Raw genomic sequence first — 17,032 nt, 5'->3', positions numbered from 1 at the left:
CCAGTGTCTACCCAAACTCATGTCCTTTGAGTCGGTGATGCCATCCAACCATCTCATCCTCTGTCGTCCCCTTCTCCGCCTGCCCTCAATCTTTCCCAGCATCAGAGTCTTTTCAAATGAGTCAGTTCTTCTCATCAGGTGGCCAAAGTATTGGAGTTTCAGCTTCAACATCAGTGCTTCCAATGAACACCCAGGACTGATCTCCTTTAGGATGGACTGGTTGGATCTAGTCCAAGGGACTCTCAAGAGTCTTCAGCATTGTACCCACTGTAGCTTCTACTCATTGTAGCTGACATTAAATGTTATGTCTCTGGTGTGAAGAACATGTAAATTCCTAAAACAATGAAACTAGACGGGCCCTTATAGCAGTTTTAGTTGAATTCTCTTTTTTTTAAAGTGACAAAAATCCAACTTAAAATGGTTTAGTCAAAATAACAAGTGTCAATTATCTTACATAAGTGAAAATTTCAAGGGCATGTTGGTTTCAGACACATCCGCATCCAAGGGCTCAAATGATGTCACCAGTTTTTCTCATCTTCTCTCTTTCTCACTGTCTCTCAATTCAGATTTCCTCCTGTATCAGCTCTTGTATCCATGAGATGGCCCCAGAAAGTTCTTTCAATACATCAATCCTGAAGAAAAGAGATCCTTTTCCTCAATAGCTTCCACAAACCCCCCAAGTTAACTCTTACTAACCCAACAAACCACACTCTAATTTCTGATTCAATTGGCCAATCTGGTACACTGACGTAGTTTGAGAGAAGGAAAAAGTTGATTCCCAAAAGGAAAATCAAATTATAATAATCAGAAGAGGATTGGATGCTTGGCAGGCAAAAATTAGAGAAGTTCAATAGAGAAAGCATTTGGTTACACCCTGAGGCCAGTAGAAAGGTGGAGGCTTGCCTAAGGCAGCAGGGAAGCTCAGAGGAGTGTGGCCATCATGTGCTTCCCCAAGCCCACAGGACAAGCAAGTTTCGGTGTCTAGTGGGCGATGTGGGTCAGCATCATGGAGAGCACACAAGTCTTCCCTCACATCAGGATATTGCACGAGTTGTTCTCTGTGCCAGACTACTGTATCAGAGAGAATCCTGGCAGTAAACAAGTGTTACATTCAAAGAGGGTAACTATCTTAGTCCATTCAGGCTGCTATAATTGAATACCGCAAACCGTGGCTTATAGATGACAGAGATTGATTTCTCACAGTTCTAGAGGCTGCACAGTTCAAGATTAAGGTGCTAGCAGATTCCAGGTCTGGTGAGAGCCTGATTCATAGAAAGCTGCCTTTTTGCTGTGACTTCAAATGGTGGAGAGGCAAAGGATCATCTCTCCGGGATCTCCTTCCCATTCTTGGGGGCTCTGCCCTCATGAAAAAATCACCTCCCAAAGGCCCCATCTCCAAATATCATCACATTGGAGACCAGTTTTTCTTTTCTTTTTAATTTATTTTTTTATTGAAGGATAATTTCTTTAAGAATTTTGTTGTTTTCTGTCAAACCTCAGAATGAATCAGCCATGGGTATACATATATCTCATCCCTTTTGATCCTCCCTCCCATCTCCCTCCCCATCTCACCTCTCTAGGTTGATACAGAGCCCCTGTTTGAGTTTCCTGAGCCATACAGCAAATTCCTGTTGGTTATCTATTTTACATATGGTAGTGTAAGTTTACACGTTACTCTTTCCATACATCTCACCCTCTCCTCCCCTCTCCCCATGTCCATAAGTCTATTCTCTATGTCTGTTGCAGATCAGGTTTTAACACACGAGTTTTGGGGAGATATAGCCAGACATCCTGGAATGTGAAGTCAAGTGGGCCTTAGAAAGCATCACTATGAACAAAGCTAGTGGAGGTGATGGCATTCCAGTTGAGCTCTTTCAAATCCTGAAAGATGATGCTGTGAAAGTGCTGCACTCAATATGCCAGCAAATTTGGAAAACTCAGCAGTGGCCACAGGACTGGAAAAGGTCAGTTTTCATTCCAATCCCAAAGAAAGGCAATGCCAAAGAATGCTCAAACTACCACACAATTGCACTCATCTCACACGCTAATAAAGTAATGCTCAAAATTCTCCAAGCCAGGCTTCAGCAATATGTGAACCGTGAACTTCCTGATGTTCAAGCTGGTTTTAGAAAAGGCATAGGAACCAGAGATCAAATTGCCAACATCTGCTGGATCGTGGAAAAAGCAAGAGAGTTCCAGAAAAACATCTATTTCTGTTTTATTGACTATGCCAAAGCCTTTGACTGTGTGGATCACAATAAACTGTGGAAACTTCTGCAAGAGATGGGAATACCAGACCACCTGACCTGCCTCTTGAGAAATCAGTATGCGGGTCAGGAAGCAACAGTTAGACCTGGACATGGAACAACAGACTGGTTCCAAATAGGAAAAGGAGTTCGTCAAGGCTGTATATTGTCACCCTGCTTATTTAACATCTATGAAGAGTACATCATGAGAAATGCTGGGCTGGAAGAAGCACAAGCTGGAATCAAGATTGCCGGGAGAAATATCAATAACTTTAGATATGCAGATGACACCACCCTTATGGCATAAAGTGAAGAGGAACTAAAAAGCCTCTTGAAGAAAGTGAAAGAGGAGAGTGAAAAAGTTGGCTTAAAGCTCAACATTCAGAAAACGAAGATCATGGCATCTGGTCCCATCACTTCATAGGAAATATATGGGAAAACAGTGGAAACAGTGTCAGACTTTATATTTTTGGGCTCGAAAATCACTGCAGATGGTGACTGCAGCCATGAAATTAAAAGACACTTACTCCTTGTCAGGAAAGTTATGACCAACCTAGATAGCATATTCAAAAGCAGAGACATTACTTTGCCAACAAAGGTCCGTATAGTCAAGGCTATGGTTTTTCCAGTGGTCATGTATGGATGTGAGAGTTGGACTGTGAAGAAGGCTGAACGCCGAAGAATTGATGCTTTTGAAGTGTGGTGTTGGAGAAGACTCTTGAGAGTCCCTTGGACTGCAAGGAGATCCAACCAGTCCATTCTGAAAGAGATCAGCCCTGGGATTTCTTTGGAAGGACTGATGCTAAAGCTGAAACTCCAGTACTTTGGCCACCTCATGCGAAGAGTTGACTCATTGGAAAAGACCCTGATGCTGGGAGGGATTGGGGGCAGGAGGGGACGACAGAGGATGAAATGGCTGGATGGCATCACTGACTCGATGGACATGAGTCTGAGTGAACTCCGGGAGTTGGTGATGGACAGGGAGGCCTGGCGTGCTGCGATTCATGGGGTCGCAAAGCATTGGACACGACTGAGCAACTGAGCTGAACTGAAACATTCAGTCTATAGCAGTAACTTTTCTGAGTTTAATGATGGGACTTCTTGAAAAGTTGCAAACAGGCCTAAGGGAAACACCACCCAGGGAGTAACAACAGCTGAGCTGGAATCACAGCCAGGCCTCAAAGAGGCGAGGAGGGAACAGTTTCTGGGGAAGGGTGAGCTGGCAGTTGAAAATGAAGGGCCTCTCAGCAAAGGCAGGTTCTCCAAGAAACAAACGCCAAGATGAGATTAAACATGCTAGGATCTTATTAGGGAGAACGTTTAAAAGAGAAAATGGGAGGGGACTCAGAAAGTTTGGGAGGAGCATCTGACATGATGATGTAATTCTGACTCCAAGTGAAGAATAGAGGAAGAAGGATGGATTGGACTAAGAACGTTTTGACAACATTGTCAGGAGCCAAAATTGACAGAGGAATCCCAGATCTCTCAGGAATGCCTTAGTATCCCTGCTGCACAGGCTGAACATCTGGGAGCAGCCAATGCAAGACATGGCCTTGGAGCAATGCAGGGATGGACTTCAGAGCACAGCAGCCAGTGTCCTCAGTTAATTATGCTCCCTGCAGTCAGAGACGACTTGTGGTTGACACAGGCTGACACAGCTGTGGCCATCCGTAGAGGAATGCCACCTCAGACAAGGAGGGAGCAGAGGAATAAACACCACCATTCACCTGCTCCCTGCACTCACCTCTTGGGGGTGCCTCCCATTGGCCAAACCCACTCGAGAGCCTGGAGAGACAGTCCCTGGAGGCCATGCCTCTGGGGCACAGAGATGAAAAATGGAAAGTGAATCCTGAGGGGCAAACATGAGAACTCTTTCTCCCCCACTCTCTTCACCTAATCATCTACAAAACTCTTATATTACAGCTCAAATATCCTTTCTCCAGGAAATCTCACCCGGATCCACAGGGAGTGAGATCAGGGAGCACTTTTAAGCATTTTCGAAGCTTTCTGGGCCTTCTGTTGTTTATAGTTATTTATGTTTATAACTTTAATGGTCATAAAAATAAGTTTGAAAACTGGAAACTGATGCCCACAAAAACCTGGAGTAAGAGGCACTACGGAGAAAAGGAATTGTTGAGGGAACGTTCTGCCTGCTCCTCCAGCACTGGCCTGCCTAAGGCTCTCCACCCCTTATCTCCTCTTTACCCTTCCTCCCTCCCTCTCTCCTTCACCTCCTCTGTCCCCCCTTCTTTCTTCCTGTCATTCTCCTTTCTCCTTTTCCTCCTCCTTCTTCTTTCTTCTCTTCTTCTTTCTGTCTCTCCTTCCTCCCTCCCTAGGATTGTCTTTTCCACCAAATAGAAAAGCCAATGGCACCCCACTCCAGTACTCTTGCCTGGAAAATCCCATGGATGGAGGAGCCTGGTAGGCTGCAGTCCGTGGGGTCGCTAGGAGTCGGACACAACTAAGCGACTTCCCTTTCACTTTTCACTTTCAAGCATTGGAGAAGGAAATGGCAACCCACTCCAGTGTTCTTGCCTGGAGAATCCCAGGGACGGGGAAGCCTGGTGGGCTGCCATCTCTGGGGTCACACAGAGTCAGACATGACTGAAGTGACTTAGCAGCAGCAGAAAAGCCAAAAGTCTTTCATTTACAAATTAGGATTCACGAACACCACCAACCTGAATCAGTGAATGAAAAGGGGCATTCAGTCCAGTTCCATCTGTATTTCTAAGTATGGCCAAGCTTTATGTCTTCTATCCACCTCCCCAAATGAGGAGTTTGTCTTCAAGCACGCAACACCCTCATCTCTTGGTACAAAAAGAAAAGGAATTGGGTAAAAATCGGTGTTCAGGAAACGAGGCAGAGGTTGGGCTGACAGCCCCTTTCTTCCTGATTCTGAGACTAATTATAGGTCTTAAAGTTACAGGCCAAGGTCATGACAAGGGACATCAGTGAGCCAAGGCCTGACATAAGTCAACAATGAGTGGTGAAGACTATGGATCTTTCCCTCATTTTAGTGGGCATTTGTTATTTAGGTCCCCTCTTCTAATAAGAGTCAAGACAGAAAATCTGTTGGAAAATGGAGAAAAGCTGTTCTTAATGGTATTACTGGAGTCCATGGATCCAGCTCTGCTAGATATTTATGGCTATTTCAGTCATACAAATAGATACCCTCCTTTTCTGTTCCTGCTGTGCAGAAATGTAGGGGCCTGGACTGACAACCCCAGGTCCAGCACACAGTTTCACCCTCATTAATTTCTCTCACCACCAGAATGTCCCTGAAACTTCCCTATGACACCATCCTCATTTTTGGATAAACAGAACAAACTGGGGCTCAGCAACCCCCGAGGATCCAGTGCCTTCATACCAATGTCTGGATTTCTTATTTTTAATTTTTATTGGAATATAGCTGCTTTACAGTGTTATGTTAGTTTCTGCCATGCAACAAAGTGAATCAGTTACATGTATACATATATCCACTTTTTTAAAAGATGTCCCTCTCATTTAGATCACCACAGAGCACTGAATAGAGTTCTCTGAGCTATACTGTAGGTTTTCATTAGTTATCTATTTTATACATACTAGTGTATATATGTCAATTTCCCAATTTATCCCACGCCCCCTTCCCCTACTTGGTAACCATAAGTTTGTTCTTTACATCTGAGATTCTCTCTTTTGCAAATAAACTTGTCTGTACCATTTTTCCATATTCCACATATAAGCAATATTACATGATATTTGTTTTTCTCTTTCTGACTTACTTCACTCTTTATGACAGTCTCTAGGACCATTCATGTCCCTGTAAATGGCACTATTTCATCCCTTTTTATGGCTGAGTAATATTCCATTGTATACACATACACCACACCTTCTTTATCCGTTCCTCCACTGATAGACATTTAGGTTGCTTTCATGTTCTGGCTATTGTAAATAGTGAACGTCAAGGCGCATGCATGCTTTCAAATTGTGGTTTTCTCTGGATATATGCCTAGCACTGGGATTGCTGGATCATACGATAGCCCTATTCTTAGTTTTTAAAGAAACCTCCATACTGTTCTCCATAGTGGCTGCACCAATTTACATTCCCACCAACAGTGTAGGAGGTTCCCTTTTTTCCGTACCCACTCTAGCATTTATTGTTTGTAGATTTTTCTGAAGATGGCCATTCTGGCTAGTGTGAGGTGATACCTCATTGTAGTTTTGATTTGGACTTCTCTAATAATGAGTGATGTTGAGCATCTTGTCCTGTGTTTGGTGGCCATCGAATATCTTCTTTGGAGAAAGAAGTCTTTAGGTCTTCCACCCATTTTTTGTTCGGGTTGTTCGTTTTTTTGATATTGAGGTGCATGTGCTGCTTGTACATTTCGGAGATTAATCCCTTGTCCGTAGCTTCATTTGCAAATGTTTTCTCCCATTCTGAGGGATGTCTTTAAATTTTGTTTATCATTTCTGTTGCTGTGCAAAAGCTTTTAAATTTAATTAGGTCTCATTTGTTTACTTTTGTTTTTATTTTCATTACTCTGTGTAGTGGGTTGAAATCTTGCTGCAATTTATCAATGTTTTGCATATATTTTCCTCTAAATGTTTTATACTATCTGGCCTTACATTTAATTCTTTAATCCATTTTGAGTTTTTTCTTTTGTGTGTTAAAGAGTGTTCTGTTTTTATTCTTTTACATGTATCTATCCAGTTTTTCCAGCACCACTTATTAAAGAGACTGCTTTTTCTCTGTGGTATATTCTTGCCTCCTTTAGATGGATCGTCTATCCTGTTCCTTTGATGTATATTTCTGTTTTTGTGCTAGTCCTGTTTTTGATCACTGTAGCTTTGTAGTATAGTCTGAGGCTGGGGAGTCTGATTCCTCCTGCTCCATTTTTCTTTCTCAAGATTACTTTTGCTGTTTGGAGTCTTTTGTGTTTCCATACAAAATGTAAAATTTTTTGTTTTAATTCTGTGAAAAATGCCCTTGGTAATTTGACAAAGATTCATTGAATACGTAGATTGCTTTGTATAGTATAGTCATTTTCACAATATTGATTCTTTCAATCCAAGAACATGATATAACTCTCCATTTGTTTGTGTCATCTTTGATTTCTTTCAGAGCCTGAATTTCCAGGACTTCTACCTCCAAGGCCAGTGCTGTGAGTCCTCTTCTCTCCAAGAGAGGATCACTTCTCTTCCAGGGCCCCAAGTACAATCCTTTCATCAAGATAGTTTAAGTAAGTCCAATTTTCTGAAATAGATCACTTTGACCTGAAATGCGCACATTGGACAAAGTAACAATTGTGTGTGTACATAAAGGCTAATGCTGATGGGGAAAGTCAGGGGAATGTTTTTTAAAGCAGAAACTATTTGCTACTTACTTTTATTATAATGGGTTTTGGGGAATGAATTTGACAAGAATAAGACACAGGACACAGCACAATACACAAATCAGAAAGCCTTCCAGCAAAGTGGCAGAGAAACACAGCAGAGTTCATAGAGCTAGTTATCCCAAGAATAAACAAGACAGCATTTCCCAAAGTGTACTGTATGAACCATTACTCTCTAGGGATGTTAAGGCAAGGTGGTGAATGGTGTCCAATTCGTGATCTCTGAAGAAGATTTAACTTCGGGACCAGGGACCAGTCTTGATCACTCGAGAGCTTTTGTATCAGTTCAGTTCAGTTGCTCAGTCATGTCCAACTCTTCACGACCCCATGAATCACAGCACACGAGGCCTCCCTGTCCATCACCAACTCCCGGAGTTCACTCAAACTCATGTCCATCGAGTCGGTGATGCCATCCAGCCATCTCATCCTCTGTCGTCCCCTTCTCCTCCTGCCCGCAATCCCTCCCAGCATCAGAGTCTTTTCCAATGAGTCAACTCTTCGCATGAGGTGGCCAAAGTACTAGAGTTTCAGCTTCAGCATCAGTCCTTCCAATGAACACCCAGGACTGATCTCCTTTAGAATGGACTGGTTGGATCTCCTTGCAGTCCAAGGGACTCTCAAGAGTCTTCTCCAACACCACACTTCAAAAGCATCAATTCTTCGGCGCTCAGCTTTCTTCACGGTCCAACTCTCACATCCGTACATGACCACTGGAAAAACCATAGCCTTGACTAGACGAACCTTTGTTGGCAAAGTAATATCTCTGCTTTTTAATATGCTGTCTAGGTTGGTCATAACTTTCCTTTCAAGGAGTAAGCATCTTTTAATTTCATGGCTGCAATCACCATCTGTGGTGATTTTGGAGCCCCCCAAAAATAAAGTCTGACACTGTTTCCATTGTTTCCCCATGTATTTGCCATGAAGTGATGGGACCAGATGCCATGATCTTCGTTTTCTGAATGTTGAACTTTAAGCAAACTTTTTCACTCTCCACTTTCACTTTTATCAAGAGGCTTTTTAGTTCCTCTTCATTTTCTGCCATAAGGGTGGTGTCATTTGCATATCTGAGGTTATTGATATTTCTCCCGGCAATCTTGATTCCAGCTTGTGCTTCTTCCAGCCCAGCCTTTCTCATGATGTACTCTGCATATAAGTTAAATGTCATGCAAGTGTACATTCCTCGGTTCTTTGTCTTGTTACAACAAAGATTTGGAGCTACGGACATTAAAGCCCTCAGCACATCACAGCTCTCGGGTCTTGGACAAACCGTGTTATAGCTTTTAGGCAAATCAGTTGTTACAGCTCTATTTTCTTTAGAAGATAGTAGGAGAATCCATCCTCGAAGCGTGAGGGCATGCCAACCCAAAGACTCGAAGAGAAGAGAGTGGAGGAGTGTGTGGGGGAGGGGGAGAGAGAGAGTGAGAGATGGAGAGAGAGAGAAAGAGCGTAGGCATGAGGGAGAGAAAGAGAGCAAGAAAGCGCTTTGGCTCCTTTTATGTTTTTTTCCGCCACCTGGGCTGCCGTGTGCAAACTGGGCTTAGCCAGGAGTGCTATTTGTTCTACCTGAAATCTTCACTCTGGTCCTTGGACCTTCCTTTGACCTTCCTTTGTTCTATTTTCGCGGGCTTTTCCCTTCCTTGTCTTTTAGCCACCACAATTTTGGACTTCTTTTCCCTATTCGACCTACCTAACATTAAACAAGCAGGGTGACAATATACAGCCTTGACGTACTCCTTTTCCTATTTGGAACCAGTCTGTTGTTCCATGTCCAGTTCTAACTGTTGCTTCCTGACCTGCATATAAGTTTCTCAAGAGGCAGGTCAGGTGGTCTGGTATTCCCATCTCTTTCAGAATTTTCCACAGTTTATTGTGATCCACGTAGTCAAAGGCTTTGGCATAGTCAATAAAGCAGAAATAGATGTTTTTCTGGAACTCTCTTGCTTTTTCGATGATCCAGCGGACGTTGAGGGACAGAGAAAGCTTCTGATATAGACATCGGAAGGGGGGGTGGAAAGTGTCCCCCTCGCTAGTGTTAGCAAGGGAGTTATATTTATTACAATAAATCAAAAGAATGTTTCAAGGTTGTAAAGATCTTACTAGACCCACTCCCATAATTTACATTTTAAGATAACAGGATTAGCCAGAAGGTTTTCAGGAAGGAGAAACTGTCCTCAAGCAGGATACATTGTTGTTTTATAATCCTTAGTAGAGAGTTTAAACTGAGTTGTTTGTTGTGTAATCATCAGTTCTGGGCTTAAAGAAAAAACATTTTATGTGACTAAGACTAAGGAATGTAGAGAAAAAAAAGATGTTTATCCTTTCCTCCTCCTTGAGAATTCCAGACCCCTATCTCCTCCGGGACTCCACCCAATTCCAGACCCCTATCTCCTCCGGGACTCCCGGACTTCTTATCAACCTGCCTAGGAATTGACTCTCTCAATGGGAAGCGGGTATTAATGTCAAATAACAATAGGGCAGCAGCATACACTACCCGTTCTGAAGGATTCACTGACAATCCTGAAATAAATCTGTTTAACATGGGCATTTCAAAACTTATTTTAACAAGGACATCAATGTATAGAGTTATCTGACTACAATAGAGATCAACAAAGGCTAGCATGCAGAAATGGGGGAAATTGTTAGAGGGCTATAGGTTAGCTTGTAGAATTACACACTTTGTAAATATTAATTTGTGTCAGCAAGCTTTCCATGCACATACCAATATGCATATGTTCCCTTCATTCTTTCAAATTGCTCCAAGATATTTCATTGAATGAATGGGTATCAGTATTTATTACTATGAAACAAACTATCCTAAAACTTAGTGACCTAAAGAGGTCAGCTACACAGTTCTGGTCTGATTCAGTCTGATTCAGTCTGATCGATTGCTGATGAGCTTTCTCATGCATCTGTGGTCAGCAGGCAGGTCAGCTGGAGACAAGATGGTCTAGGATGGCCTAGGATTGTTGTTGTTGTTCAGTCACAAAGTCTTGTTCAGCCACAAAGTCTTGTCCAGTCACTAAATCCTGTCCAGTTGCTAAGTCCTCTTTGCAATCCCATGGATTGCAGCACACCTGTCCTTCATTATCTCCCAGAGACTGTTCATTCATATCCTTTGAGTCAGTAATGCTATGTAACCATCTCATCCTCTGCTGTCCCCTTCTCCTTTTGCCTTCAATCTTTGCCAGAATCAGGGTCTTTTCTAATGAGTCAGCTCTTCGCATCAGGTGACCAAAGTATTGGAGCTTCAGCTTCAGCATCAGTCCTTCCAATGAATATCCAGGGATGATTTCCTTTAGGATGGACTGGTTGGATCTCCTTGCTGTCCAAGGGACCCTCAAGAGTCTTCTCCAGCATCACAGTTGGAAAGTGTCAGTTCTTTGGCAGGAAGTGTCAGTTCTTCCTGGTCTAACTCTGACATCCATACATGAGTACTGGAAAAACCATACTTTGATTATCGGACCTGTGTCGGCAAAGTAATGTCACTGCTTTTTAATATGCTGCCTAGGTTTTTCATAGCTTTTCTTCAAAGAGTAAGCGTCTTTTAATTTCATGGCTGCAGTTACCATGAGCAGTGATTTTGGAGCCCAGGAAAATAAAATGTCACTGCTTCCCCTTTTTTCCCTTCTATTTGCCATGAAGTGATGGGACCAGATGCCATGATCTTGGTTTTTTTGAATGTTGAGTCTTAAGCCAGTTTTTTCACTCTCTTCTCACACCAAGAGGCTCTTATTTCCTCTTCTCTTTCTGCCATTAAAGTAGTACCATCTTCATATTTAAAGTTGTTTTTTTTTTTTTTTAACAGTTTATTTATACATTTTTTTGGCAGCAAAACTTTATTAAACAGAAAATCTGCACTATGAACACACTTCACTGCTTCTGTTGAAGAACCCCAAGCCAAATAAAAAGACCAATATTAAAAGCAGCATAACTGGTTACTGCCTTAAAGATACATCAAATGCTACAGTGTAGGAAGACAATCATCCCCATATCAGAAATCACAACTTCTTCCAAATAAAGAATATGACTGACCCATCTGCCATATTGAATTGATATTTATTTCAGGACATGCCATGTCAAAAGAAAACAAAAGAGTCAACCCTTGCCTTTAACAATAATATTGTATTATAAAAGCACTTTACAACTCCATCCCATCTTTGAGTACAAGTTACTGGGGTATGTGGGCTAATGATTATCTGAAAGCATTTCTCTATTCAGACCCATAATCCAAGTGCTCTCTGAATATTATAAGGTGATATAGTAAGTGGGAAGTGGAGGAGGAAGAGGAAAGAGAGGGGAATAAGGTTCTCCCAGTTAAGGGCTTTGTTGCAATGAGGGGATGAGGAAGTATGAAGATATTTTTGCTGTCTTTTCATCCTTATACTGTGTTAAGTAATGCTTACAACATAAATTCAGCGGGCTTTTCCTGAGCTGTAACTCAGAAATTTACTTCCTGCAAACAATGTATTTACAAATGTGTTTATTAACTTACACAGCAATCTCACAATAACTAGTAAAGATTAAAATGGTGCACTCCTAGTATATTTGTTTGCAGTGTTTTAAGGGAAATACATATTGCCATTGTGATGCTCTAAAGACTGAATAAAACATTTAAAAATTCAAAGTAGTTAAAAAAGGCAAAGAAATAAATATCAAAGAAAAAAGATTAATTGTAGCTTAAATATAAAACCAACTCACTAATTAACCAAACTATACAGATCTAATAAAAAGCAAAACCAGGTTGAGAGAACCAACATAAAAAAAAAAATGCTGAAAAATAAGGCATAAATCTGCATAATGTTAAGTTTTATTTTCACTCTCTCTTTTCCCTCTTCTATGTATGCTTGTTCAGATCTGCCTCTAAGGGCTTATGAGAAAACTTTCCATTTTCAATTTGATCTCAAATGTCCTGGGCTAAGTATTTGTTAATCTGCTGAAGAGTCGATAGTTGGTAAGCTTTAGATATCACTGTTTCCACTTGTTACAGTAGTTTTGATCAAGATGCCAAATTTAAATTCTTGCACTGGTTCTTCTTAAAGGAATTTGATTTCTACAGTGACTTGCCTGCATAGCATTTTTTAAAAAAGAAAGAAAGGAAGAAATAAAGAAACTCAAGAGTAATCTATTGCTTAAAAAAGTCTTCTTTTTCAATCAGAACTCTATTTTGACAATTTTAAAATCTTGGGAGAATTAGCTCTTAGAAGAATTAAATATTTAAAACTTGTTCTGAAGCGCTTTTACTTTTCTCAACAATCAAAGTTGTTGATATTTCTCCCAGCAATCTTGATTCCAGTCTGTGATTCATCCAGCCTGGCATTTCACATAATGTACTCTGCATATAAGTTAAATAAACAGAGTGACAATATATAGACTTGACATACTCCTTTCCCAATCTTGAGCCCGTCAGTTGTTCCATTTAAGGTTTTAACTATTGCTTCTTGACTCATATACAGGTTTCTCTGCAGACAAGTAAGGTGGTCTGGTATTCTCATCTCTTTAAGAATTTTCCACAGTTCATTGTGATCCACACAAAGCTTTGGCATAGTCAATGAAGCAGAAAAAGATGTCTTTCTGGAATTCCCTTGCTTCTCTATGATCCAATGAATGTCGGCAATTTGATCTCTGGTTCCTCTGCTTTTTCTAAATCCAGCTTGTACATCTGAAAGTTCTTGGTTCATGTACTGCTGAAGCCTAACTTGAAGGATTTTGAGCATTAACTTGCTAGCATGTGAAATGAGTGCAACTGTGCAGTAGTTTGAATATTCTTTGGCATTGCCCTTCTTTGTTTGGAATGAAAACTGACCTTTTCTAGTCCTGTGGCCACTGCTGTTTTCCAAATCTTCTGACATATTGAGTGCAGCACTTTCACAGCATCATCTTTTAGGATTTTCAATAGTTCAGCTGGAATTCCATTACCTCTACTAGCTTTGCTTGTAGTAATGCTTCCTAAGGCCCATTTGACTTCACACTCCAGGATGTCTGGTTTTAGGTGAGTGATCACACCATCATGGTTATCCAGTTGATTAAGACTTTTTTGTATAGGATGGCATCATCAACTCGATGGACATGAGTTTGAGTGAACTCCGGGAGTTGGTGATGGACAGTGAGGCCTGGCGTGCTGTGATTCTTGGGGTTGCAAAGAGTCAGACACAACTGAATAACTGAACTGAACTGAGTATTAATTGCTCAGTCATATCTGACTCTCTGCAACCCCATGGATTGCAGCCTGCTGGGCTCCTCTGCCCATGGAATTCTCCAGGTAAGAATACTGGAGTGAGTAGCATTTCCTTCAGGGATCAAACCCACATCTCCTGAATTGCAGGCAGATTCTTTACCATCTGAGCCACCAAGTAAGTCCCTTTTTTGTATAGTTCTGTGTATTCTTGCTCTTCTTAATCTTTTCTGCTTCTGTTAGGTCCTTGCATTTTCTATCCTTTATTGCGCTCATCTTTGCATGAAATGGTCCCTTGATTTCTCCAATTTTCTTGAGGGGATCGCTTCCCATTTTATTATACTCCTCTATTTCTTTGCATTGTTCACTAAGGCTTTCTTATCTCTCCTTGCTACTCTCTGGAACCCTGCATTCAGTTGGGTAAATCTTTTCCTTTCTCCCTTGCCTTTCAGTTCTCTTCTTTTTCTCAGCTATTTGTAAAGCCTCCTCAGACCACCCCTTTGCCTTCTTACATTTTTCTTTGGGGTTGTTTTGGTCACTGCCTCCTGTAAAATATTACACATCTCTGTTCATAGTTCTTCAGACATTCTGTCTACCAGATCTAATCCCTTGAATCTATTTGCTATCTCCACTGCATAACCATAAGGGATTTGATTTCGGTCTTACCTGAATTGCCTGTGGTTTTCCCTGCTTTCTTCAATTTAAGCCTGAATTTTGCAATAGGGAGCTCATGATCTGAGCCACAGTCAGCTCTAGGCTTTGTTTTTGCTGACTGTATACAGCTTCTCCATTTTCAGCTGAAAGAATATAATCAATCTGATTTCGGTATTGACCATCTGGTGATGTCCATTTGCCTTTTCATTCTATTCATAGGGTTCTTGAGGCAAGAATACTGGAGGGGGTCATGATTTTGTTCTCCAATGGACCACGTTGTCAGAACCCTCCACTATGACGTGTCCATCTTGGGTGGCCCTGTATGGCATGGCTTCACTGAGTTCCGCAAGTCCCTTCACCATGAGAAGGCTGTGATCCATGAAGGAGGATATGGTTCAGAATGGAATGCAAATCTCAAGTCCTATTAAGGTGCCTTTATCTTTCCACCCAGTGTTCTCTCTGTATAGGCTCACCCTGAGTTTCTCCAGGCCTCTGTTCAATTGTCATCCCTCCCCAGAGGCCTTCCTTGCGTCACCCATGTCACGGAACAGCCCTGGCCCTGTCCAGCCCCTCTTCCCTGCTATACTCGTGCTTAGCACCACTTGACACTGTATTCTGGATCTGTGTGTGTGTCTCCTCTTAGAAACCAAGTCCTAAGGGGGCAGAGGCCTGTCTTGTTTGATGTATTCCCAGTGTCTGATCTGGACAGCACTAGATCTATTTTCTGGTTAATGTTAACATAACCTCAGCTGGAGATAAGATTCAAATTCCAGCCCAGTGGAAATGTGATGTGGGTGCCAAGTGGTTTCTCGCCTTCCCTAGTAGGAATTCACGGCTGCCTCCCTCAGGACAGTGCTGGGCGGGAAGGGTCTCTGCTTCTGAATAAGGGATTACCTCTGCGTTTCCAGGGCTGACAGCTGCAGGACAGGGTTTTCTTGGGCAATCACTAGTGACCACTCACAGGAGTACCTTGTATGCTGGCTCAGGAGTCAGAAGACCTGGTTCCACTCTTGATTTAGCCACTCATACATTGTGTGAACACAGACCATCACAGCATCTCTGTGAGTCATCAGAAAATTGGGAGGTTGAAAGCCCTATGGACTTTGGCTGTAATAACTACTATGTCACCCTCTCGTAAGATATGTAGAAACTAAGAAATTAATCAGCAGGGTGAGACTATCTTAAATGAGACAGAGGAAAAAAATGGAAGTGAAAAGAGTAACTTTCCTTTGATTCCTTTCATCATGTTTCATCTTTTGTACAAGTAATCTATGTTCAGTTTTGATTAGAAAATAGCAAGGTTTGGCCTCTTCTCAGAAGTAGACTCTGAAGTCCACACAATGTTTTAGTTTCAGCTGCAGTCTGAAACCACTTGGGAAGCTTTTTTTAAAAAAAACAAAAAAGATTTATATTTCATTGGTGTGGAAAGTGGCCTGGGTTTTTTACATCTATTATTATGTTTTTAATGTCTTCAAGTGACTGAAGTGCAGCTAGATAAGATCCACTCCTTTTGTCACTGTTCATCCCTAGTACTGTTTCTTATATTCACAGAGTATTTAACCAAAGTCATTTCCCAAGTACCAGCATGGCCTAAAGTGGCATTTTCTAAATTTCCAGAAGCTCAGAGTATGTATTGCTTGGATCCTCCTTTGGAGATTGTTTCCTTTACCCTGAATTAAGGCTTTGTGTACATTGCAAATAGGGTGAAATCACCGAATTACCAGTATTAAACATTCTGCATTGACCATGTGAAGAGTGGGTGTTCTCTTTCGGTGATTTACTCTGAAAGGGTCTACAGAATGGCAGCCCAGCTGAGGGGAAATATCCATCTCCCAAATCTTCAGAGAACCTTTAATTCTCTAGTTATCTCTCACTATCTCAGAACTTTTTCCAAACGTCAAAGATACAAGGGCAGAAAAGATCAGTAAATTTTATTCCACGCTTTGATACAGATATTTTTATACCCAGTAATAATGATAGCCAACAATCGAGGACTTAAAGTCAGACACTGTTCTCAGAACTTTACAGGAGCTTGATGTATTAATACATAGGGTCATGCCACCTCTGTGGTACAAGTGTCCCAGTTTACACATGAAGAAACTGAGGCCACAGAGGTTAAGTTCAGCGCCTAGAACAAAAGCTAGCTAAGTGGTACTGGGTCTTGACTCCAAGCCACCTGACTCCAGACAAAGCCTCTGCTCTTAGCCACTGTGACTCAGTGCCACCTACAGGAACCACAGTGGGGACTGAATTAATAGGTCAAGGGTAAAAATACTGAATGAGCACAGTTACAGTGTGTCCTTAAAAGCCGGAAGAGGAAGTTCAGTGGAGCAGTGCTGTTGCACACATGGATGTTAAGTGACTTATCTGTATGATGTACATATGTCCTGGGAGATGTTCAAGATGTTTGCTTTCATGTATGAAAGAACACCAGTAACGGACCATTAGCTTTCTTCACAGGAGGGTAGCTCTTCACCCATTTCAAGGCGGCTACCTGGAGTGGCATAGTACAGCTGGGGAAGAGGTGACTGATGCAGGAAATGAAACGCACCTGGCACCCACTCACTGGTTAACTTAACAACAATGTA

Source organism: Bos indicus x Bos taurus, chromosome 18, assembly GCF_003369695.1.
Source record: "Bos indicus x Bos taurus breed Angus x Brahman F1 hybrid chromosome 18, Bos_hybrid_MaternalHap_v2.0, whole genome shotgun sequence".
NCBI lineage: Eukaryota > Metazoa > Chordata > Mammalia > Artiodactyla > Bovidae > Bos > Bos indicus x Bos taurus.
Note: the sequence above shows the minus strand (reverse complement) of the source record.